General features: G+C 36.6%; 1 long non-coding RNA gene and 1 other non-coding gene across 2 annotated transcripts in view; one reads left to right on the plus strand and one right to left on the minus strand.

Annotated features, from left to right (window-relative positions):
- The window catches only part of LOC131275052 (uncharacterized), a 276482-nt gene that overhangs the window by 63556 nt on the left and 185807 nt on the right, over positions 1-27119 (minus strand). The window lies entirely within an intron of this gene.
- LOC111761025 (U6 spliceosomal RNA) lies at positions 2899-3003 on the plus strand. Its single transcript, XR_002794508.1, has one exon. It is a non-coding gene; the product is annotated as a U6 spliceosomal RNA (small nuclear RNA).

Here is a 27119-nt window from a genome sequence, read left to right on the forward strand (position 1 = left end):
CCAGTCTCTCCACACAGTGTAGTATGGGAAACTAATCACTTAAAGTCTGAGTTATCCCATAGGCAAAATACATGTGGAAAACAACTTGTTACGAAGACATGGGTCAAGAAAAATCAAAACTAATTATATTAGGTAATTCAATGGCCACCATTGTTGTGTTTTCTTCAGAATATCACATTCAAATCTTGCTTTCTCTCAAAGCCCAATTCAAATACCGCCTTTCCCATGAATTTTTCTTTGATCAGTAGCCTTGAAAAGGAGTGACACTTATCTCCATGTTTCTTTAGGCACTTGTCCCTTTCTACCTTACAGTGGAGTTATTTCATATTTGTTCTATTTCACCTACAGAAGAAAAGTTCCTTGAACGGAGAACCTTTGTATTATTTCTTTATTTATTTGTTGATTCTAGCCCTTGCAGAGGATGTATTCTCACCATTTTTGTTGGATGCATAGATATAGTGGCACTTCATATTCTGTGGAAAACAATATTAGGTATTTTTTTAGGGAAAATAAATCTACATTTTTCATGCTGGATTTTGCCATTCAACTCTCCTTATTGATATTTCTAAATAAGAAAATAATTCACTTTTCAACCACAAAAGTAACATCTAATATTTAGAACAGGGTGATCATGGTAATATTTGTAAAAGAAAAGTAAACAATCATTTGGCTATGTAAACTATGAATCTGCTTTTATAGAGTATATAGATATTGTCTCCACCCTCATACACATACACTGGGAAATTAAAGAGAGTTAATAGTCTCCAATTACTGAACATTTACAATTAGCCAAGCACTATTCTAAATGTTATATATATATTAAATCCTTTAATCCTCACAACACTCTTATGAATTAAGTAGCATCATAATTACCATTTTACTCCTGGGAAGACAGAGGCTGAAAGAGATTAAATAATAATAATAATAATTAAATAATAATCCAAAAATTGAAAAGTCAGTTGGTGGTGATGTGAGCTATGGGTGGAAGGCTCTTTGTCTCTTCAGAGATAACCTAAGCTGTCTGTCCTGATTTGTGGGTGTGGGATGGTAAGAGGCTGCAGTCCTGTCTTTGGTGACCATGGCAATGACTCCAGTCCAGGAGAAACAGTTTAGCAATGCAAACTCTATAAACTTTAAATATTCAGGGAAAATGCAAACCAAATGTGCTAAAAGCTTATCTAGAATGTATGAAGTCCATGCTAAAAGCTTACCTAGGATGTGGAAGATATATGCTAATTCAAGCCTATTGAAAACTGAAACAAAAGAACCATTTAACTCCCCACCCTGTATAAAAGGAACTTGAAAGTCTTGTTCGGGGCTCAGGTTTGAAACAGAAAGCTCCCATGTCCGGCTGGCCATCAATAAACCATTTTTCCTTCTCAAAATCATTCCTGAGTCCTGGCCTTTCTATACACAAATAATTGAACCTCTCTCAAATTCTACAAGAGTTGTACATCCTGGATTTGAACTCAAGCTGTCTGCTGACACCAGAGACTACGCTCCTTAATCCAAGAGGACCTCCCATCATTTCCATGTAGCTTGGGCAATTATTACATTATTTTCTATTTGATTGTATAAGATATTAAACATTAAACATTTGGCCTTATGGAAATAGCTCCTTCTTAAAGAAAATTAAAGTTAATAGAGTTATACTGTAGTTATGTTACTTCTCTATTTAAAAAAACCTCAAAAAAATTTTATAAATTAAATCCTAAACACATTTTTTTCTCTATTCAATTGTAAATTTTACTCCCTCCCTGAAGCTTTACTGATACTTACATAGTATAAATTTCCCTTAAAGTTGGCCTTATAATGAGTACCCCAGGCAAAAGACAATTTTTCTCTGTGACTTTCAGACAAAGGGTATAACTAGGACTGCAGAAGGCAAGGAAATTTCCATCTCAAACTGAGGATTGGAGTACGCCATCAAACATGTGTCTAACAAAAATACTCTTTACTGTCATATTCCTCTGGCCTGTGAATCTGGGAGAGGACTAAAGGAAGCATTGCTTGAAATCAGCTATGCCAAGTTAGATAGATATTTTTTATCTTAATGAAAAAAGCTAAGGGAGCTGATGCTCTATATTATTTATTACTAAAATCATTTGTATAAATTGGGAAAATGTGTGCAGCTATTAATCAATAATAGATATATCTGAATATACCATGAAAATATCTCTCTCTGGGATGAGCATATGCTTTATAAGGAATTCTGGTGCATGTCACACTGCAAACTTACACCTTCTGCAATAAATGGGTTGCCTATATCATTGATTTCAATATTACTTGGATCAGTGGAAGTATTGCCCAGATGCAAGGCATGATCTTATGATAAAAGATTAATATTTTTGCAGCAGCACTTAATGGGGGCTATAAAAACAGTTTAAAAGTCAGTTTCAGGAAGGAGGGTGTATTGTAGGAAGATGGTGAGAAATACTAACTTGGGGAAGTCCTCTTTGTAAGACACAGACCCAGAAAGACAGAGAAAACCCTACACACTGAATTCTTGGGCAGACCTTTCTGATAGGAGGGCTGAAGCTAAAGAAAATCTCTAATCATCAGTTGATTATAAATCCAAGAAACAGACATCTGGGAGAATAACTCCCACAGTTAATATTTTAAAATATTAAAATGTACAGTGTACTACAAAAAACAAAGAAACAGGCAATGATGGCCCATCCAATGGAAGATGATAAAAATCAGAAAAGACCAGGGAAGAAGACAAGAATGTGCACGTACCAAACAAAGCCTTTAAAAATATGATCTTGATAATGCTCAAGGAGTAGAAGGAAAATACAGAGAAACAACTAAAGGATATAAGGAAAACAATGAATGCAATATGAGAGTCATAATAAAGAGATACAAATTTAAAAAACAAACAAAACTACTGGAATTGAAGAGCTCGCTTTAGCAGCACATATACTAAAATTGGAATGATACAGAGAAGATTAACATCGCCCATGAGCAAAGATGACACAAATTCATGAAGCATTCCATATTTTTTGCTCTAAAACTTTTGTGAAGACAAACTTAATAATTAGAAAGAAAGAAAAGAAAAAGAAAGGATGTAGAAACTGAGGAAGAAATGGAAGAAATTGCCTTGCTGTACATACAGGGCACTGTACATACAGGGCAACACGTATTGCAGTGATGAAAGGCAATGCATCAAAAACAAAGCTTTTTCATTTTTCATTTTTTGATACCCCAACTTATTTTTATTTTATTTAATTTTTTGAAATTATTTGTATTCTATATCTAACCTTTAAACCCATCACTACATTCTATTTTACTATTAATGAATCCTGGCAATATATTAGGCTTCATTTTTGAAGAAGTTTTGGAACACAGAGGGGTTTAACTATGGCAGGGGAGGAACACTGGTATGGTGTGTTATTGATGGGGGGCACATGGTTGGGGGGAAGTTCTCCAGAGCATGTACACAGGGTACATAAAAATGTTTGGATATTTTCACAGTGCTTACAGTTAAAAATGACAACTGAGGAAATGCTGAGTTCCAAGCCAGGGGAGCTCTATCACATTCCCCAATGGAACAGCAACAATCCCCCAAGTGCAATGGCAAAGAGTAATGAAGAAGGATGGTCCAACAATGAGCCCTTGATACTGATGACTATGCTTATGAGCCTGTGCACCTGAAATATGAGCTGCAGGGTGCCTAAGAGTTACCTCCTGAGAGCCTCCATGTTGCTCAAATGTGGCCACTCTCTAAGCTAAATTCAGCATGGGACTTGACTCCCAAAGATGAGCCTCCCTTGTGCCAAAGGATTACTATGAAGCACCAGCTGATGATGTACCTAGAAAAAGACCTTGAAGAAAAGAGTCAATTCAGACCAGCAGGATATCTCAGCCTACATGTAATATCAGGTGTTAAAAACTGCTTTTTGACCTTGGATAGGGGGAAATGGAAAGGACAAATGAGTTTATATGGCTATGAGTCTCCAAAAAAGAGTTGGGAGGTCATCAGAGAAGTCACACTTATGCACACCTCAGCACAGTTCCAGAGATAGCCAAAGTAGATACAACCCCAATTACTGGTGCTCCTGAGGGCTACAGAGACCCACAGGTTCTATGGTCATGGCAAATGGCTCTGGAGTTCAATGCCATGGCAGTTGGTCCTACTTTGAAGTTTGTGTTCCTGAGTCTGATGGAGTTGGACTCAGATATGACCTTTCTACACAAGCCTCTTCTGTTTACCAGAACTGTGGTTGGCACTGGGGTTGGTGTATACTCAAGAGACCTGAATCTCTGGACCATCCATGTGACAGCCAGGCCCTGAGCCTCAGCAGACTTACAACTCCTACTGTCTGGTTTATTGGACTTACCCTGGCCAGCTAACAGGGAGGTGAAGAAGGTCAACCACCACACCAGGGAGCCAAGAGTGCCTACAACTGCAAGTAGGAGAATTGCATCCATCACCCATAAGGAATCTAAGTCCCCTCTCAATATAGAGGTGGAGTGGACATAATCATCCCAGGGGCCACAAGATGGAGGAATAGAGTATGGATTAGAGTGGACTTACTGATATTTTATTATGGAACTATTGTGATTAGTAATGAAAGGAATTGTAGCACTGATGTGGAGAAAGTGGCCACCGTTGTTGCTGATGGTAGGGAGAGGGAAGGAGACGTATGATGTGCGGACATTTTCAGGACTTGGAGTTGTCCTGGGTGGTACTGCAGGGACAGATGCTAGACATTGTGTGTCCTGCCATGGCCCAGTGGATGGACTGGGGGAGAGTGTAAACTACAATGTAAACCCTTATCCATGTGGTACAGCAGTGCTCCAAATGTATTCATCAAATGCAATGAATGTCCCACAATGATAAAAGAGTTTATTGATGTGTGAGGAGTGGGGTGAGGGGGATGGGGAGAATATGGGGAGCTCATTTTTTTTTAATGTAACATTTCAAAAAAATAGAGGAAAAAAAAAGAGAGAAAAGCACAACTGAAATGAAAAATGCCCAGGAGGGTTTCAACAGCATATTGGAGCTGACAGAAGAAAGTATCAGTGAACTCAAAGACAAGGCATTTGAAATGAGCCAGACTGAGGAATAGAAAGATAAAAGAAATATTTAAAGTGAAAATAGCCTAAGATACCTATGAGACACCATGAAGCACACCAATATATGCATTATGGGAGTGTCAGAAGTAGAGGAAGGAAAGAAAGGGGCCAAAAATTTGTCAAAGAAATAATGACTGAGAACTTCCCTAGCTTAGAAAAAAACTGTGAATTAGAACATTCAAGAAGCCCTGCTAAAACCAAACAGGATAAATATGAAGAAAAATATACCCCATAATTTACTAATCTTGCTATTAAATGTGAAGGACAGGGAGGGAGTTCTGAAAGCTTCAAGAGTAAAGCAATGTGTTAAATATATGGTAATCCCAGTTAGTATGAACACTGATTTCTCATCAGAAACAGTGGGTTAAAATACTTAAAGTGCAGGAATAAAAAAACTACCAGCCAGGAATTTTTATACCCAGTAACATCTCTTTTTAAAATGAGGAAAAGATTAAGAAATTCTCAGATAAACAAAAGCTGAGGGATTTCATCAGCACTAGACATGCCCTACAAGCAGTGCTAAAGGGAGATCTTCAGAATAAAAGGAAAAGACACTGAACAGTAGTTTAAAATAGCATAAAGAAATAAAGACAAGTGTTAAAGGTAAATATTTGGGTGTTTAGAAGTGCTGATATTATTTTGTATGTAATTTCACTTCTTATTTCCTATAAGTGCAAAAATTCAAGTGCATAAAAAGTTTTTGGGCATAAAACGTACAAAGATATAAGTGGTAGTAAGTACAAAGAAAAACCATGGGAAGACAGAGGGGTATTGTAAAAGTATATGTGCATTCTACTGAAGTTAAATTTGGTATGAAACCAGATATGATTGCTATATATTTATACTGTTAAATTTTAACCCCATGGTAACCTCAAAGAAAATAGATGAAAAATAGGTCCAGTTAGAAATGAGAAGACACTTAATATAGTACACACAAAGACAAATAAATATAACAGGAGGAATTCATAGAAGAATTGAGGGACAAAAAAGATAAAAGACTTACAAAGACTAAATAACAAAATTGCAGAAGAAAGTCCTATATAATCTCTGGTGACTTTAAATGTAAATAGAATAAACTCTCCAGTCAAAAGGCAGAGATGGGCAGAATGGATGAAAAAGCATGAGTCATCTACATTATGTTTGCAAGAGACTCACCTTAAAGTCAAAGATACAAGTAGATTTAGGGTGAAAGGATTAAAATAATATACCATGCAAAGAGTAACCAAAAGAGAGCTGGCGTGGCTAATGTGAGATAAAATATATTTTAAGTCCAAAACAGTGATGAGGTAAAAAAGATGGTCATTATATGCCAACAAAGGTATAAATCAACAAGAAGATGTAACAATTATAAATACATATATGCACCTAATAGCACAGCACTAAAATATATGAAGTAAATACAGATTTGAAGGGAGAAATTGACAGTTCTACAATAAGAGTAGGAGACTTTAATAAACTACCTTTTATAATGGATGGAACATCTACTCAGATTAGTAAGGAAGTGCAAAACATGAATGATACTCTAAACCAACTAGACCTAACAGACATATATAGAACATTTTACCCAACTAAATCAGAATACACATTCTTCTCGAGTGCACATGGATTATTCTGCAGGATAGATCATATGGTGGGTCACAAAACAAGTCTCAATACATTTTAAAAATAATGAAATAATACACTGTATATTTCTAACCACCGTGGAATGAAGCTAGACGTCAATAACTTAGGGAGAAATGGAAAATTCCCACATAAGTGGAAATTAGCATGCTTTTAAACAACCAAGGGGTTAAAGAGGAAATCAGAAGCAATATTAGGAAATATTTTGAGGTGAATGAAAACAAAAATACAACTTGCAACAGTTTATGAGATTCAGTGAGGCAGTGCTGAGAGGGAAATTTGTAGCTCTAAATGTTTACATTAAAAAGGAAGAAAGATTTCAAATCTGAAACCTAACTTTAAAACTGGGAGAAATATTAAAAGAAGAGCAAACAAAACACATAGCAAACAGAAATAAGGAAATAACAAAAATTACAGTACAGATAAATGAAATAGAAAAAAAAAAAAAACATCAGTAAAGATACTAAACAAAAGAAAATGTCCACCCATGCTGTCTCATGCATCAGGACTTCATTCCTTTTTATGGCTGAATGATATTCCATGGTGTGTGTGTGTGTGTTTATACACCATATTATTTTTATCCATTCATTAGTTGATGGGCATTTGGGTTGCTTTCATCTTTTGGTAATTGTAAATAACGTCGATATGAACGTTGATGAGCAAATATCTGTTTGATGCCCTACTGTCGATTCTTCTTGGTAGAAACCTAGTAGCAGAATTGCCAGATCATGGGGTAATTTTATACTTAGCTTTCTGAGGAACTGCCAAAATGACTTCCACAGTGGCTACTCCATCTTATATTGCCAATATCAGAAGTGTGAGTGTTCATAGTTCTCCACATCCTCTCCAACACTTGTAGTTTTCTGGTTTTATATTTTTTTAAATAATGGCTTTTCTAGTAGGTGTGAAATGATATCCCATTGTAGTTTGATTTGCATATCCATAATAGCTAGTGATGTTGAGCATTTTTATTGTGTTTTTAAGTAATTTGCAAGTCCTCTTTGGAAAGATGTCTCTTCAAGTCTTTGGCCCAGTTTTTATTTGAGAAATTTGTCTTTTTATTGTTGAGTTGTAGAATTTCTTTTTATATTCTGGATATTAACCCCTTATCAGATATATGGTTTCTAACTGCTTTCTCCCATTGAGTAGGTTGTCTTTTCATTTTTTGACAAAGTTTTCAATTTTGAGGAGGTCCCATTTATCTATTTATTCTTTTATTGCTTTTGCTTTGAGTGTAAATTCTAAGAAACCATTGCCTATCCCAAGATCTTAAAGATGCTTCCTTACATTTTCTTCTAAGAGTATTTTAATTTTGGTTCTTATGTTTCAATTTTGAGTTATTGTTTTTTGTATATTGTGTAAAATAGGACTCCTCTTGATTCTTTTGCTTATAAATATCCAGCTCTCCCAGCAACATTTGTTAAAGAGAATATTCTTTCATGGTGACATGGAACTGACAGCTTTGTCAAAAACCAATTGGCCACAGATGTGAAGGTCTACTTCCAAAATCTCAATTTGATTCTATTTTTCAATATATCTTTCCTTATGCCATTACTGTGCTGTTTTGTCCATTGTAGCTTTGAAATAAGCTTAAAGTCAGGAACTGTGAGTCCTGGAATTTGTTCTTCAATGTCAAGACATTTATGGCTCTTCAGGGTTCTTTATCTATCCATATAAATTTGATAAATGGCTTTTCCATTTTCACAAAATGAGCTGTTTGAATTTTGATTGACATTACAGGAATCTGTAAATCAATTTCAGAAGAACTGATGTCTTAGTGATATAGTCTTCCAATCATAAATATTTATGATTGCTCTTTCTTCTTGGTGGATTGCACCTTTTATTAGGATATAGTGTCCTTCTTTGTCTCTTATAACAGTTTTGAATTTAAAGATTTTTTCCCCTAATATTAGTATAGTTACCCCAGCTCTTTTTTGGGGATACTATTTGCATGAAATATGTTTTTCCATTTTCAATGTGTTTATGTTTTGGGGTCTATGATGAGTCTCTTGTAAATAGCATATAGTTGAATCATGCTTTTTTATCTATTCTGATAATCTATCTTTTGATTGGGGAGTTTAATCCATTAATATTCAATGTTGTGGGAAGCAGATGTGTCTCAAGTGATTGGGCTCCCATCTATCTTATAAGAGGTCCAGGTTTGATTCCTAGGATCTGCTGGTGAAGGCAAACTATCCCATGCAGTGACCTGGCCCATGCAGGAGTGCTGGCCAGTGGAGTGCTAGCCCACACAGAGAGCTGGCACAACAAGATGATGCAACAAAAAGAGACACAGAGGAGAGACAATAAGAGATCCAGCAGACCAGGATCTGAGGTAGCACAAGAGATTGAGTGCCTCTCTTTCACTCTGAAAGGTCCCAGGATCAGTTCCCAGTTCCACCTAAAGAGAAAACAAGCAGACACAGCAGAAAACACAGCGAATGGACACAAAGAGCAGACAGTGGGGGAGGGCAGGGAAATAAAGAAATAAATAATAAATCTTTTTTTTTAAATTCAATGTTGTTACTGTAAAAGCCATACTTCAGCCATTTTATCCTTTAGATTTTATATGCCATATCACTTTTTGTCTCTCTTTTTACCCATTTTGTTAACCTTACTGAAAATTTTCATTTCTCCACACTATTCCACACCACTTTCTTCTGTGTTTTCCTTTCAGTCAGCTGAACTCGCTTTAGTATTTCTTATAGGTCAGGTCTCTGGTTAATAAATAGTCTTTGTTCCTGTTTATCTGTGACTATTTTAAACTCTCCCTCATTTTTAAATGTTTATTAATTTTTTAGAAGATACCAGGGATTGAACCTAGGACCTTATACATGGGAAGCAGGTGCACAAGCCACTGAAATAAACTCACTTCCCCTCTCCCTCATTTTTGAAGGACATTTTTGCCAGATAAAGAATTTTTGCTTGGTTCTTTTTCTCTTTCAGTATCTTAAATATATCATACCAGTGCCTTTTTGCCTCCATAGTTTTGATGAGAAATCAGAACTTAGCCTTATTGTGGATCCCTTGTATGTGATGAAATTATTTTTTCCTGTTGCTTTCCAAATTCTCTCTTTATCTTTGGTATCTGACATTCTGATTTGTGTGTGTCTCAGAGTAGGTCTATTAGGATTCATTCTGTTTGGTGTAAGCAGCACTACTTGGATACATATATTATATCTTCCATAAGAATTGAGAAATTTGGGTCATTATTTCCTCAGGTATTCTTTCTGCCTTTTTTCCCTTCTCTTTTCCTCCCAGAACACCCATGGCATGCATGTTTGTGCCCTTTGTGCTGTCATGCAAATCCCTGAGACACTGCTCAATTTTATCTATTCTTTTCTCTATCAGTCCTTCTGTTGATAATATTTTTATTGTCCTCTCTACTCATTTGCTGGTTCTTTCTTCTGCCTTTTCCAATCTGCTTTTGTATGCCTCTAGTGTTATTTCAATCTCTTCTCTTGTGATTTTTGTCCCCATAATTACTGCTATGTTTCTTTTTATGCTTTCAAATTCTTCTTTATGCCTACCCATTGTCCTAATAGCTTTTATCTCCTTAGCCATTTTTCCTTCATTTCCTTGAACTGATTTAGAAGATTTGTTTGAATATCTTTGATTAGTTTTTCCAAATTCTGTCTTATCTCTGAGGGTTCAGTGTATTCCCTTGACTGGGCCATATCTTCCTGTTTTTTAGTATGGCTTGTAATTTTTTGTTGATGTCTAGGCATCTGATTATCTTGAAGAATTTACTTTGGAGATCATTTTCTCTCTCTTACCTAAGGTTTTATTGTTGATTAGTTTCATGTTAAGGTTCTTCTTTGATGCTTAGTCCACCTTATTCTACATATTTAGAATGTTTAATTGATCAGATCTTTTTCAGCTCTTCTTTATCTGATTCTTGCCCAGGATATTTGGTACAATTTTTAAGATCTCATCTTTTGTGTCATTGTTTTACCTTGTGAATAAAGCTTCCTTTACTTTCTTCCTTCTCCAAGAACCTGCATCTTTTCTGTTTGTTTTTGTGTTGCCTCAACAGATTTTACAGTTCCTTCATTTTCTCTATCTTCTTATGCTTAGAGGGCAAATGTTTGGAGGAGGGCAATCCCACAGAGGACTTTCTCATATCAGTATTTCCCAGCCAAAATGGGGCCAGGCACCCATGAAGGTGGTGCAGACCTGCTCCAAAATGCCTGGAGATGGGATCAGATAGGGTGCCAAAAGCCTCTGTGATGGCTCCACAAATCTAAGCTTTCCTTGCCCACCCATTAGATACTTCATGAAATTGTTCCCCACAGTCCTGAGGAAGCACTGTGTCTTTAAATATCCACCACCTCCACCCTAGTCTGGGGCAGGGTTGTTGAACCAATGGCTATCACCACCGTTCTCCACAGTGGTTTAATCAATAACTCAGAGCCAAGACCCAGCAATCCAAATTCACTAATCAAAAATCATGAACAAGGGTTCAAAAGAATCCGTGCTCTTTGGGAAGACAATTTGTATGTCCCTTTCTGTCATCAGTGAGTTCTCCAGGGACTAGACCCCAAGGAAGTCCACCATAAGAGTGAGGAATGGGTGTTGGCAGCCACTGCATGGAGAGGACAACTCATTATTCCTTCCCACAGTTTATCAGCTTCTTCCTCCCTCTCTTCCCTAGATGCTGTACAGTATTCTTCTGGCCTGACACCCCAGAACAGTTGTTTCATACAGTTCCTGACTGTTTAATAGTAGTTTTGATTGGATGGATTGAGTCCTGGAGCTCCCTACTCTGCCATGTTTCCTAGAAATCTGATGACATCTTATTGGTGATTACATTAAAAAGGAATATTTGACTAATATTCCTTCTAGAAGTTTTTGAAAATAGATGTTCCTAAAGAACACATATGTAGGTTTTTTGTTTTGTTTTGTTTTTCTTTTTTTTGGCGAGCTAAATAGTTATTAGCCTAAGGCCCTTGATTATCCCATGTCATTATCTGGATCTGTGCTGACAAGCTCAACACTACCAATGTAAATAGACAAACGGACAGTATCAGGAGAAAGGAGACCTTTTTTTTTAAAGTCACAGGTTTAAAATTCCAAATTCCCAATTAGAGATGGAGTGGGCATCACCGACTCAGGATCCTCGGATTGGGGAATGATTGATGGACTGCAGTAGATTTACTGTTATTCTACTATAGACTTATTGTGATTCTAGCAAAGGAAGATCTCTTATTGATATAAGGCAGTAGCCTCAGAGATTCTAAGGGGAGGAAGAGGGAAAAATAGCTGTAACTTGGGGAGATTTTTGGGACTTGGGAATTATCCTGCATGACATGGCAATAACAGATACAGACCATTATATATCTTGTAATAATTTACAAAAATGTGTAGGAGAGAATGTAAACCATAATCTACAGTTAGTGACAATGCTCCAAAATATGTTCATCAATTGTAACAAATGTACCACACTAATGAAAGATGTTGGTAATGTGGGAGAATGTGGGAGGCATAGGGAGCAGGGCATATGGGAAAGCCCTAAATTTTTTATGTAACATTTATGTAATCTAAGTATCTTTTAAAAAATGAAAGTAAGAAAATGTATTTTAAAATAAAGAAAATAGAAAAAATAAATAAAATTCTCAATTTCCAGAATTATAAATAAATTTACTTTTTATGTCATAAAGGTAATATATGCTTATTATAGACACAATGAAAAATAAAAATGCTTAAAAGAAAATAAAAATCACACAAAACTCCACCACCTAGAATAGACACTATCTTGATATTTCCTTTTTGTAAGTATTTTCCTACAGTCAAAGTAATATAGTTTTCTCAACATTATGTCATTTAAAAATGTAACATATAAGTTATAAATGTCTTCATGAATATAATTCTTAATTATCAGGTATTATTTTATTCAATGGATGTACTATAATTTGTACAATCATCCTTTCTGGGACATTGTTTTCTTCAGACTACTTTTAATACTAAGAAAGAATTGGGACATCAGAGAAATGGGTATTTTTTCATGAATTTGGGGTAGAAATGAAGGCAGAATCCAACTTTAGAAGAAAATTCCTCTTAACAGTATATCTCCTCTGAGGGAAAAATTTTTCCCATTGAAAAAAATGATTTAGAGCTACTTCTGAGTGGTCCTCAGAGAAAACATTTGGAACTAGAGGAAAGGAGATAGGAGGAAGGAGTCTCCAGAATTTAAATAATCCAGGAACTAGGGAGGAGATTTTGAAAGAAATGTTTCAAACTAGTTCCCAGAAGCATAGTGAAAAGGACTTCCTGGGATGCCCAACAAGCTTTGACAACACGGATGTGACTCAGATAGATTTTTAAGTTATTTCTTTTCTTATGCTATAAATCCTTTCCACCATTTCTGTATATTCAGTTATCTAAGGGAGAATAATGAAAATGGCAGGAAGTGGACCACGAAGACTTGCATGGCATAGAGAGGCAGAGATGAGATGCTGAGAGGACTGCGTAAAGGTCAGTGCAAATGTTTGGAGCAGGCTATAACAGAGACAACCAAGGAAACACAAGCTTCTCTTGTCCTCACCCACATATATTTAAACATTTTAGGGAGTCATTGAATTTTCTGTGGTTAATGTGGATCAGAGCTTACTTATTTAACCTAAAAATTGAAAGTAAAGGAGATGTTTTTAAAATTATTTTTAATATCCCAATTTTGTTATTTTATTTTAGTTTTTCTAAATTATTATGTATTTTATGTCTTATGTCTAAACCTACCATTATTATTTCATTTTTCCATTAATTGTATTTGGCAATGTTCTTGGCTTCATTTTTGAACAGGTTTTGGATCACAGAAGGGTTACAACTGTGGCCAGGGAGGATCACTGGTGTCGGGTGTAAGTGATGGGGGATACATGGTAGGAATTTCACCTGTGTATACTTATAAGGAATATAAATGTGTTCAAATGCTCATGGGGCATTGTCATGGTGGGTGGAGATTCACACAATAACCGAAAGAATACTGAATTCTCATCCTGGGGAACTCTGCCACATTCTCTAAGGAAAAGCAACAATCCCCCAAGTACAGGGTCAATGACTAGTGAAGAAGGATAGTCCACTGATGGCTCTTGATATTGACGATTATGCTTATGAGCCTTTGCTCTTGCAATTTCAACTTAGCTTAGTGTTGTAGGGTGCCTAAGAATTGCCTCCTGAGAGCTTCCATGTTGATCAAATGTGGCTTCTCTCTAAGCCTAACTAAGCATATAAATGCATTACCTTCCCCCTAGCATGGAACATGAGTCCTGTGAATGCATCTCCCTGGTTCTGAGGAATTACTACCAAGCATCAACTAGCAATTCAACTGGAAAAAGACCTTGAATAAAAGTGGGAAAAGTAACGACAAATGAGTTTATATGGCTAAGAGATTTCAAAGTGAGTCAGGAGGTAATGCTCATGCATGACTCAACAGGATCTCATAAACTGTCAACGTAGATACTACCTCAAATAGTGGGGCTTCTGGGGGCTCTAGAGACACCCAGGTTCTCTGGTCATGGCAGATAGCTCCAGGGTCAGGTGCCTTGACAGCAGACCCTACTTTGGAGTTTGTGCTCCCAAGTGTGACAGATTTGGACTCCATTGTGACTTCTCTACACATGCCTCTTCTGTCCCTTCTATTTGAACCTATAGTTGATGCTGGAGCTGGTAGGTATACATTCAAGAGACTTGAACGTTTAGGCTGTCCATGTGCCATCTAGGCCCTGAGCCTCAGCAGAGTTGCAACACCTCTTTTCTAGTTCATGGGACTCACCCAGGACAACTAATGAAGAGGGAGGATTGTCAACCACCACACCAAGGAACCAATGCAAGCAAGAGAGTCCCATCCATCAGTCACTATGGGATCAAATCTCTCTCTCAGTTACAGGTGGAGTGGGCATCACTATTCCAGAATCCTCAGGGGAATAAAATGTGGACTAGAGTAGACTTACTAGTATTCTATTACAGACTTATTGTGATTCTAGCAATGGAAGAAATTATATCATTGATGTGGAGACTGGTCACTAGAGGTGCTGAAGGCCAGGAGAGGGAAAAAGATTGTAATATGGGGGCATTTGGGGGATTTGGAAATGTCCTGAATAACATTGCAATGACAGATACAGGCCATTTTATATCCTGCCATAACCTACAGAATTGAGTGGGAGAGAGTATAAATACTAGGTAAACTACAATCCATAAATAGTGGCAATGCTCCAAAATATTCATCAATTTCAATGAATGTACCACACTAATGAAAGAAATTATTAATGTGGGAAAAAAGTGGGAGGTGGGGGAAGTGGGGCATATGGGAATCCCTTTTATTTTTTTATGTAACATTTTATGTAAACTAAATATCCTTTTTAAAAAATAAAAAAAAATATTTTTTTAAAAAGTAGAGGATATTTTCTTATAAATAGAGGACCTCGGGGAACCTCAGGTTACAGAAAAATCAACCTACAGGTTATTTATTCTGTGCCTGGTAATTTTTCTTTATGCTATATTCTAAGAAGAGAAATGGCTAGTTCAATAAGTATGGTTTGGGCGCAGCCCAACATCTCCAGCGTCGGCTCCCTGCCTCTACTATGGACGATGTGGAAGACAGGGAGGATCCCAGCGCTTTATCTTCTCACCTCTCACGCTGTGAGCGCCCATTTCAAGTCGGTGGGGGGGATAAAATGTTCTCCCTCAAAAGTGGAATGCCCGGCATGTGGAGCTGAGACATGGACTGTAATAAGTACGCTATCTGCAGGGCTCAGGTGATGGATGCCTGTCTTAGATAACAAGCTGAAAACGAAAAAAGAGGATTGTGCTGTTGTCTGGGTAGAACGCAATCATTCCTTCCACAACTGCTGCAAGTCCCTGTGAGTAAAACAGAATAATCACTGCCCTCTCTGCCAGCAAGTCTGGGTAGTCCAAAGAATCAGCAAATGAGAGTGGCGGAAGGCTTTTTTAGGGCAGTTGTTTGGCGCCCTGGTGGATCTTGTTATCAACAAGTGCTCTACAAAGGCTTGACCGGCCAGGGGATTTAATCCTTCAAATAGGAGGAGGTGGATCTGTGGTCCTTTGGCATTCGTCAGAGGCATAGTTTAGCATTTTGTCAGTTTTATTTTTGGAAATTCTCTGCAATGAAGAAGATGATTTTTTGAGGGTGGTCTTTCCTATCTCTGCTTAGAAGTGCTTTAAGAGAGGAGAGAATTACAAATCCAATGGTTTCATAATTTACCTATTGATGGCCAAGGGTTTGAGGAAGCAGTTCCATTCTGAAAATAACTTTTACATGCTTGTGAATGATCAGTTAAAAAGAGAGAGAATGTTATAGTAACAAATAAAGTACAGTTTGAAGCGTAACTCTTACCCTTAATTTGTTTCTGGTACCTAATTTTGAGGGGAGGGGAGATATGACTGATAAAATATTTCTTTGATTTAATGAGTTTAGGTTTGGATATATACCAGTGAATAAAGTAAATAAAATATAACCTTCAGGCATATGGGGTTTTGATTATATCTTTGACTCATCAAGAAGACTTAGATCAGCACTCCCTCACTTGTAAATCATTGAGTAATACATGATGTAAGTATTTTCAAGTTCTGGTCCAATTAGATTATGTTGTAATTTAACTGTATTTTAAGTGGAATGTTAATGACAGGGAAATATTTACCACTGTACAATTGGATGAAAATGTTTATCAATTGATGTTTAAATAAATGGTTTATTTTGTTTAACAAAAACAAAGAAGTATGGTTTTAGATTTTTATAGCATATTGCCAAGTTTTATCATAATACTTGCAACAAATTAAAATCCCACTCTTAGTGGACACAGGTACCTAAAAACACTGAATGTTTTATTTGAAATATGAAAGAATAGTATTGTTAACAATGACTTCAAGATTGGTCTAGAGATGTTTTAAGTATTTACATTCCATCACCCAAGGATGACAAGGTGCTAAATCAAACATTAATGAAACAAATATTTCTTAATTGAGGGTCCTAATATCTCATGAAACACCTGTCACCTAGAATTAATACGGAGGAGGGAAAAAAGTCAATATTTAACCACAATGGACCAATTAGTTATATTTTTAGTTTACAGCATTTCACTTTTTCTGATTTTACTTTAGAAGTGAGTGAAGAGAATATAAACTGTGATTCCTGCTCTTTGCAATTCACTGCTTTATACTCCCCACAACCTGAAGCTCTATATCCAGGAGAAACATGACAATTGAACTTTATCAAGAAATCCTATAATTAAGAGGCAAATAATACACTTTGGTCATGAGCCATAGGTTTTACCATAAATTAAACATTTTTAAAATAATATATTGGCTGGCTGTTTCTTTCATGAACTTAAACATCAGTGATATGTTACAAATTGCTTTGTGGAAACATACATGGAAAAAGCATCAGAAGCCAGACCCTGGAGCTTCTAAGAGATTTATCCAGACCCTTTAACCAACATTGCTCTTTTTGTCAGGGCTGAATTGACATATTATAACACCTACAGTTTATCCTAGTAGTGTAACAGGCTATGAATGTATTTTCGGTCAGCCTGGTAACAGAGTGCAGATTGCAGCCCAGACCAGTACAGATTTTAATAACATTTTATTGAGAAGGTTCTGTTTTTCCCCAGATGCCCCTATTTAGAATAACATTCAGTAGAAAAGAGTCAAAGAAAGTTTTAAAAATATGCAATATCTAAACAGAAGGAAAAGAAACAAGAAAACAATGTTCTCTTTTTAGAAACAAATATTTTTGGTCAAAATCTGTATGGCAAGGCAAGATAATGTAGACAGTTTTGTTTTAGCTGGAACAATTGTCAAAAGTTTAGCAACTTTGAACATTCATAAGTCATTTCACTTCCCTGAGGCTTTTATAAGTTTTGATTGTTCAAAGATAAGAAAGATCTGGCTCAACTCTAGAGACATTTGGTGTTTTATATTTTGCTTTCTGTCTGAATGATAGATGTGCGAACATGGATGGTTACTGCAAGTCCCTAATCACGCATTTGGACACATGAATGGGATTTAACAAATAGTGTCACAGGATAGGCACATTCCCATTATGTCAGCCCAGTAATTGTTCCCCAGGATGCCAGCTCACAGTTGTCCTCTGACCCACCTCTGCATATACAGAAAATGAGGTTACCCCACTGGAGAGGGGGCAAACCTCAGCTTAGGAACCCTGAGTTTCTTTTCAGTACAGATTCAACAACAAATGAAGTGCGCCAAACAATTTTGTATTGCTACGGATTTTTCTTTCTTAATATACCTCCTCATTCCCCTCACCTCCTTCCATTCACCTACTTATCCTTCAACCTTTTAGTTTCTTTAATGCTCTGATCAAATGTCATTTACAAAAGCAAAGTCTGCCTTCCTCATTTAAAAACAAATTTCTTATTAATCTGTTTAAAGTCAAGAGTAAAAGGATCTTCAGGTTAATAAGGTTTACAAGTCATCATTTTCTTCTTGCTTTTACAATGTGAATAAGGGAACATATGCCCAAAATTTGTTTGCAAAGAGATGTTGTCTGTTTCTAGTCTCTTATTACCCTTTTTATACAAAACTCAAAAAAGTAAATTCACCTAAAGAGTGATGTAGTTTACCACCGAAGTTTACTATTTAGACTTTTTTACTCTACCATGTCCATCCTCACATCTTCTTCCTCTAAATCCATCTTTTATGACATATTTCTGAAAAAGAAAAGAAAATCTGTATTCCCAAAACCTTGAAAGTTATGCACAGGGAAGCAGGAGAAAGGAGAATTATAACTTTTAGTACATGTTATATTTTTCAGGACATCATAAACAGAAAATATCTTATTCTTTTATTATGATTCTCTTTGAATATTGTCTGCTCTGTAGAAGTCAGTGCTTTATCTTCGGTATGATTTCTCTTTTTAAAAGCCATCTTTGGGCATCCAACCTGGTAAGAGTGAATACAACTATAAAGGTAATTCCTTTAAATTTCTCCCACATTTTTACTTTGGGAAGAGGGAACAGTAAACATCCAGGGGTTAAAGGAATATGCTATGACCTAGAAAGATAGGCTATTTGGATAAGCCTGCCAGTTTTAGAAATGTGCAGTCCATGGGCCAGGACAGTAAATACATTTAGTTCCAATTTCCTCACATCACATATCATTCTCAGTCTCAGATCATCTTCAACACAATACTAAAGGTGCCAAGGAAATAATAAAAGAGAGAGGGAGAAGAAATAAGCTATCCAGCAACAACAAGGCAGCCTATGATGAGTTAATGAAGCCTGTTTGATTAAGTCTTTAATGAGTGCTCCTGCAAGCAGCAGTGTATCCATCTGGGAATCTGGGACATGAAACAGTGGTTTGCAAGCACAACCAACTCCCCTCTCTCATTTTCTGGATCCAAATGGAAGTAAGGGAAGAAATCGTAGATTTAATAGCCAAAGAATTGAAAGAACAAAGTGACAGGTTGTTCCATCTTCAGACACTGCAAAAAATCAGTATCCCAGGAGTGTTACCTAAATAAATATGGAACTCTTGAGCAGTAAAGAGCAAAAGACTTCTGAGGATAATTAACCTGGATAGGAGAGGGGACATTTTAGACAGAACACACTGACAGAAGAGCCTGTGTATAAACATAAATAGGGCCAGAATAATTCTTAATATTGCATCCTTTACTTCTGGAGATGGGAGCCTTCATAAAATTTAGACATGCCAAATGTTTGTCTACTAATGCACATTAAAAGAGAACCTGAGTTTGAGTACCTACTTACCTCTCTTCCATGTATGTATGTGCATGTGCACACACACACTCACATGCACACTTATTTTTATTTTCACCCTTCTCTATTGAGAATGGTGAGAAACTGTCATTTTTATCAAATTTCCTGTTCAATCAACATTTAGAACTTTTCAAAGGTCTTGAACGGTGAGGTGTTTTGTGCTGGTTGTTTTACACATGTTTACATCAACTACAGCAAGACCATTTTACATTCCCTTGAGAGGTGAAAATTGCAATGTGCACTGGTTCATATTAGTATTTCTCTTCGCATTTCTTTCTCAATGTAGACTGGAACCATCAGCTAAGATACTCGTGGCTACTTGCTTTTAGCCTGCAATTCATTTTCATTTTCTTTTTTAAAAATAATTATTTATTTTAAAGAAAAACCTTAGATTGCATAAATGTTACATTAAAAAATTAGGGGATTCCCATATGCCCCATTCGCTCCCTCTCCCACACTTATTCACAACATCAACACCTTTCATTAGTGTGGTAACTTTGTTACAATTGATGAACACATATTAAAGCATTTCCACTAACTGTGGATTTTAGCTTACATTATAGTTCACATTCCATGCAATTTTTTAAGTTATGACAAAATATATAATAACTGGTATCTGTCATTGAAGCATCATGCAGGACAATTTCAATGTCCCAAAAATGCCCCCATATTACACTTCTTTTTCCCTCTCCCTCACTTCAGAACCTCCAGTGGCCACTGCCTCCACATCAATGATAAAAGTTCTTCCATTGCTAGAATAACAATAAGTCTATAGCAGAATAATAGTAAGTCTACTTTAGTCCATTGTTCATTCCCCAATCTTTAGGATGTTCCTTTCATTTTACTTAAATGTACCTAAACTCTTGAATGAAACATTCTATTAGTTGTAGAAAGTCAGTGGGTCTTTGCCTTCAATGTTCTCTATTTTTTTTTTCCCCACTGCCAAGGAGAAATACTAAAACCAAAAACATTCTCATACTAGTTTCCATAAGTGTTGTGGGTTTGCATTTGTTTGTTTAAGGAAGAGGCCACCAGCAGAAAACCTCAATATACTACCTATTTAAATCACTGCAACTGAACCTGACAACCTATCTAACTGGCCAGAATGAAGAAGTAATAGGGTTGGCACTAGGAAAGAGGGTTCATCATTCTTACTTGAAAAAACAAATGTTAACAGTGTAATCACTCTTATACGTTTGAACTTTCCAACAAATCACAAACCAACAAGTTTTAAGATAATAAAATGAAAGTGGCACGCACATTTTAATTATTTAAATAGAATTGCAAGTCTTTTCCATCTCTAAGGGAAATCAAATGCACTTACCCTGCACTAATGTTTGGTATTCTTGAGACTCTAACTCCTTAAGAAAATGATTCCAAATCATAGAATGCCAAGCTGAAAGACAGCTTGGCAATCATCTAGTTCCTTCTACAGATGGTCAGTATTGGAGCCTGCACTGACTCCTTATCAAGTGCTCTCTCTCGCCAGGGTGTCTTTCTCTCAATTCCTCATAATTGTTTATTTTGTTCCATTTTGTTTTGAATACCGACATTCCTTCTCCATCTCTTGACTCTACCTCCCATTATTGAATACCTTGACTCTTCACCAAACTGGAGTTAGCATTGATGGCTTTTTATTCATAAGATAATACCAAAAATATTCAAGATCCTGATAGTCTTAGCAAGTCACAGCATAGATGTGGTTTGGTTAATTCCCACGGAATCTGGATGAGAGTTAGGAGAGCCATGTTATTACCTTGGTGCAGAACTGCTTCCTTCCACAGGCAATATTTTGACCAAAGTAATAAGATCCAGATTCTAAAGGGGAGAGAGAGCTACACCCTTCACAGTTGATTTCTTTGTTCAAGCCATGCTTTGGGGTCTTTTGTTTTCTTATCTCTCCTTGGATGGGGTAACATCTGCACTTAGGTTCTTCTCTAATCAAGGGCCACATGCATATCACGGCATGGAGTTCCATGGCATGAATCAATACAGCATCACTAAGGAGAATCCACATGACATGCCAATTCAACATGGAAGGCCGCAAGAATGCTGGCAACTAGCTAGGTTGGTTTAAAAGAATAGTTTCCGACTAGCCAAAATGCCTTGTAGTTCAGTTAGTACTTACTATAACTAAAGGAATTACAATATATTTGAGAACTTGGTGTTTTCAATTATCAAATCTGAGAAATGAAATTTAGGATTTCATGAGGAAACAAGGAAAACCCCCAAAGAACAAGGATTCGTCACATGTAAATTGTATGTTTGCTGTGTTAATATTTGTCTATTAAATCACGGAAATTTTTTTTATCTTCTCTTTCACATGCTAAGCATTTCCCTGTTCATTCTGATCTTAAACCTGCCTGGCTAATCTGCTAATTCTTCCTTTTAGTATGCTTTTAATTTCTGTCTTGGTCCCAGCTTTCTTGCATCCTCTTTCTTTCAATGCTTGTCTCAAGGCAATCGCTTTCTGCCACAGGGCACTGTAATGGTTTATAAATTCTGCTCCTTGACTAAGGCCTTCAGATCAAGATGCCAAGTCCCACTCCCAGCAAGCAGCCAAAACAGCTGACTGGTCTTCCGATTATCTGCCCCCACATGGGTGACATTCTAAACTCCCGACAGGGTCAGACAGTTACCAGGAAATGTTTTCCATCGGTTTTTCTCACCTCCCTCAGTTCCTCCTGATGTCGTTTTTGTAGACTAGCCAGATTTTCAGCTTTAGACACATGCAACCCAAAGAAAAACTGGGCCTGAATTCAATGCTTATCCCATCCTTTCCCTGATCCCACGTCTGTCCTGGCAACTTGACAACCATCTCTATTTCCTCTCTCCAGCAGTCTGATCATTGTAACTCAGAGCCAGGTCAGAGTCTGACCTGGTGGTACGTCAGGGCTCTGGTCCTTTTCCTCAGTGGCTGGAGAGACAACGCATTCTCTGTGGTCAGATTTCCTTTTTATTCACTGCAGGAACAGCTCTCATCCTAAACCACACCAGAGGATTCAGGAAAGTCTTTGGCTCTCATAAAGGCAAATAGAACATATAAAATATTTCCCCTGGGCAGTCTAAGCATCCTAGGCTACCTCAAGCCACATTTCTTCAGCTATCATCAATCAATGTCCATCGTAGCCTGTTATTTTTTAAGGAAAAGCAATGAATAAAGAAAGGGAAAAGGACAGGATCTGAAACCTGCCAAGGAATGAAGACCCAGCTTAGAATTTCTTAATAAGGATAAATTAATGAAAGCAATTCACTGAGTGTTTTCTGTATGTCACCATTGATGAGGTTTTATGGGTGTGATATCATAATTTGGCTGTCTTTGACCTGCCCCTCTTGGCCACTCTAAATTCTGCAGACATTATGCAGATATCTTGCCAGCTAAGAGAACTGAATGCCAAAGGCCTGCTTTATTTGGGCAGAAATCAAAAGGCCCTGTGGGCTTAAGGAAAGACAGGCACAGTTACTTTTCTCAGATCCTTACTGCTCTGCTATAGCTAGAATCTGTTTGTAAACATAGCTGGAGTTTGAACTATCCCCCCAACTAAGATGAATGAATTTCTAAGCATGTTTGTGTTTGCAAATGCATAGTGTTATACACTTCATACCACCTTAATCCCTATTAAACTAATCTGAAGTCATGCCAGGCCAACCCTCTATAGTCAAATGGATTAGACAAGCCAATTGATCAAATATAGGAAAAGACCAAGAGCTTTTCCTGTCTGGCATTCATGCATTTAAAGCATTGTTTTCAGACAAATGTTTGTTCTTTTCCTTCCTTTTGGGTTTCAGAACATTCACATTTGAAATCAGTTCTTTGAGAATGATGACTGAAAAACTAAGACAGTCTTAAATTAATACATTTCTTTAAAACAAAAATATTAACAATCCTTTCCCTTAAGTTGGTTTTAAAGAACTAATGATATTTCCCTAAAAAATAATAATAATTTGGAAAACATCCAGCTTTGGAAAGAATTTGGCATACACCCATATGTTTTCTTTAATTCCAGTTATACAGGACAATGGAAATCTGCAGGGATTTGGCAAAATCGATAGTGATGGAAAGCAAACAATACAATATTTTTACAGTATTTCCTTTGTGTTTTCATTTTGCCCTGACAATTTCCCTATATGTTAATGCCAGCACAAAAAGGACAGATCAGCAAACATTTATTAGTTCCATGGGCCACAAATGGCATTACCGATGTGGGAAGGTGTAAATTTTAAAATAGTATGTGCCTGAGCACATCTCAAATTTCAAAAAATATTTGTTTGGCTTTTATATAAAAGAATACTGTACTCATTTCTGTCTCATATTGGCTCCTGCCACCTGCTTTTTTTTTTTTTCTGGCCTTCCAACTGCTATGCTTTCTGTCCTTCAGCCAGTTTGATCTATTAACAAAAACTTCAACTGTTGTATCACCTCCTTCTCTCAAGTCTGCTCATGAGGACTCTGCTGTCTTTCGGATTAAAATTGTGTTTTGTGAGCAATTGTATGTGCCAGTATGCATTCCTGTGGCCAACCCTATTCCCTATTTTACTTATAAATCCTATTTTTCCAACTGCCTTTCTTTTCTAAACTCATTCTCAAAGGAAACCTTTCATACATTATTAAAGGTTTTGTCATTTTCCTTCCAGATTATAATGTCATTATAATGACTTGCAAGCAAGGCAATATGAACAATCTACGTTATTTGGTAGAGATGATGGGGGTATCCAATTAATTAATATTTGAAAAGCTCAAAGAAGACTATTTTTCAACTAATCACTAAATACATTGATCTCCCACTCAAGAAGTCATGAAGTACTTAAAGCACAAAACCCAAGTGAGGCAGCTAGTGACAATTTTAGCCCCTATGCTGCTGACAAAGAGGCTGTTGAATAATGGGGCATAGGTGGTGCCTGGAAAATAATGTATTTTATATGATGCAGGAAGACCTGTTGGGGTAGCATTCAGCATAGAAGTTTTATTCTCCTTGTAAAAGTTAAGATCATTGAAATCACGCCCATCACTTCTGTGTGCAAACCAAAAAGACATTCCCAGGCAGTTTTGCCAGACATATTTGGCAGGGCAGGCTCTAGAGGAAAACTGCACCCTTTCCAGTTTTAGCATTTGTTCAGTAATAGAAAATAGTTACAGCTGGAGGACTTTAGTTGATGAAAAACTCTGAACTCAAGTTTGATTCTTGAGCAATTTTCAATGAACACAAACTTCTCATCAGTGGAGCTATCAAGCAGAAAGAAGGGAAAAGATGAGGGGAGATCCAGGAGGGACACACCTTATTATGGGGCCCAGAAAAGGACCAGTGAATGGCTGAGACCAAGACAGTGAAAGAAGTCTGTGCTAGAACCTGGCAGATACACCTTTCTTTGCCAGTCTTGCCAAAGCAACCCACAATGCCTTGAAAAGGAGGAGTGGTCATTAACACTGGAGTCTTGTATTTATCTCTGTGTTATTTGAAGTTGCTAAGTTTGTACATATGAAAGTTTTTAATAAACCATATATGAATCATTCCATAATGCTGGTTCAGAACTCAGCCCCTTGTTTCCATTGTACCTGCAAAAACTACTTCTATAGTTTCTCCTGTGTTATATTTAAAGAGACAGAGAGAATCAACTTCTTGTGTTCAAATTCTGATTCTGTCACTTACAACCTACATGACCTCATACAAACAATTCAAACTTTCTAGGCCTCAGAGTCTCTATCTCTTATTGAGATAATTATAGACTCTACCTCATATGGTCGTGTGAAGATTAAATGCGATAACATATGTAAACTGCTGAACACCATGCCTGAAACAAAATAAATGTTCATTCATTTCATTGACAAATATTTATTGAGCTGCTTCTTTATGCCTGATAATGGGCTAGGAAATGAGTCTAAAATGGTGAGCCATCAACATGTTCTCTGACTGCATGAAACCTACTTGTTAGAGGGAGGAATAGATAATCTAAGTAAGTATCTTTTAAAAATATAAAAATATATTAAAAAAACATATTACAGAGGATGGGTTATAAATTACTGTAAATTCACATATATTAAAAGTTTTATCTACATTAAATATATGGTATTATATAATGATATAGAGGTATATATAGAGATATATATAATAATATAAAGACAGTGAAAATATCACTGGTTACCAGGGGCTCAAAGGAAGAGAACAAGGGATGAATAGGTTGAGCATAGGGTGTTTTTTGGGCAGTGAAAGTATTCTCTATCAATATTGATTGATCAATTGTAACAAATGTACCACCCTAATGCAAGATAATAATCATAAGGGAAACTGTGAGTGGGGAGAGGGTAATATATGGAAACACTGTACTTTTTCTCAGTTTCTCTGTAAAACAAAAACTGATCTAAAAATAAAGTCTATTAATTTTAAAATGTACCATGACATTTATGGTATTATATAATAGAAGGTTTTGACTTAATCCTGGGGTCAGAGAAATTTTCACTGAGAAAGTTAGCAGCTGAGCTGTGATCTAAAGGAAGTGCAGCATTAAATATATAAGGTGAAGTGGAAAGCATTCTAAGACAAGGGAAAAACATGTTTAAAACATCTAGAGCCCTAAAGATGGGCTAGGAATAATGGAGTGTTTAAGAATCTTTAAAAGGTTGATTTCCTGAAATACAGAATGTGAAGAAGAGAGGCCTGGAATGTGTTAATAAAGATGTGCTTAGGGTCAGTCCACAAGAGGCCTTGTACATAACATTAAAGAAACTTCTCTTTATAATAAGAGCAATGAAAAGTTTCAAGGAGGAAGGAAATATCAGATTTGCATTTTTAAAAATAATGTGAATTAAATTTGAAGAAGAGTCCTGGTGGCAAGAGCGAATTGAGCAAGACCAATTAGAAAGCTGTTATAGTAATTCAAGTGGTAGTACTGGAGACAGAAAGAAAAAAAGAAAGGAAGTAAGAGTGACAAAAAATAGTTGTGATAGATCTGCACAGTTGAGGAAGAAGATCATATCAAGGATGACCTCCCAAACTTCTGACTGGAGTTATTGACTGGATGGTGGATTATTTCATTGAAACCCTTGACTCTGGGGAGGATGAAGTCTAGAAATGTTGGGGATGGGAGGGTATAGTGATGAAGAGAGAATTCACCATTTACTTTTGATCAATTCATGTCCAAGATTGCTTTGACGCATCCAAAAGATATTCCAGGTGGGCAAGTTTGGTACATGGTTTTGGAGTTCAGATGGGCAGTATTGATTAAAGATGCAGATTTGGGCATCAGTGGAATAGTGGTAGGAATTGTAACCTTGAGGAGACGTAAAGTTCTTTAGGGAGAGAATCCAGCATGAGACGAGAAGAGGACCTAATTAGGGTAATTTCAGGACTGTGAAGATCAAGTCATTTGATAAGAATGGAATGGAATCAGCTTCCCAGGAGTGCAATCTGGGAGCCCTGTGTTCAGAGGACCCCCAGTTTGGTTTAATGCCCCATGGTCATGGTTTTGAAATTATTACAAATTTTATCTTTGAACTTGTATTTTATCTTTGAACTTGTATTTTGAACTTGTCTGATGGGACAAAGAAGCATACATGTGAGTAATGGGGGTATGCACAATATGTGTTTGTTATTCTTTGCCACCCCATTGACATATAGCATTTGTGATGCCTCATTAATAAAGAATACCAGTGGAGCCACAGTGCACAGGAGTTCA

Source organism: Dasypus novemcinctus, chromosome 1, assembly GCF_030445035.2.
Source record: "Dasypus novemcinctus isolate mDasNov1 chromosome 1, mDasNov1.1.hap2, whole genome shotgun sequence".
Lineage (NCBI taxonomy): Eukaryota > Metazoa > Chordata > Mammalia > Cingulata > Dasypodidae > Dasypus > Dasypus novemcinctus.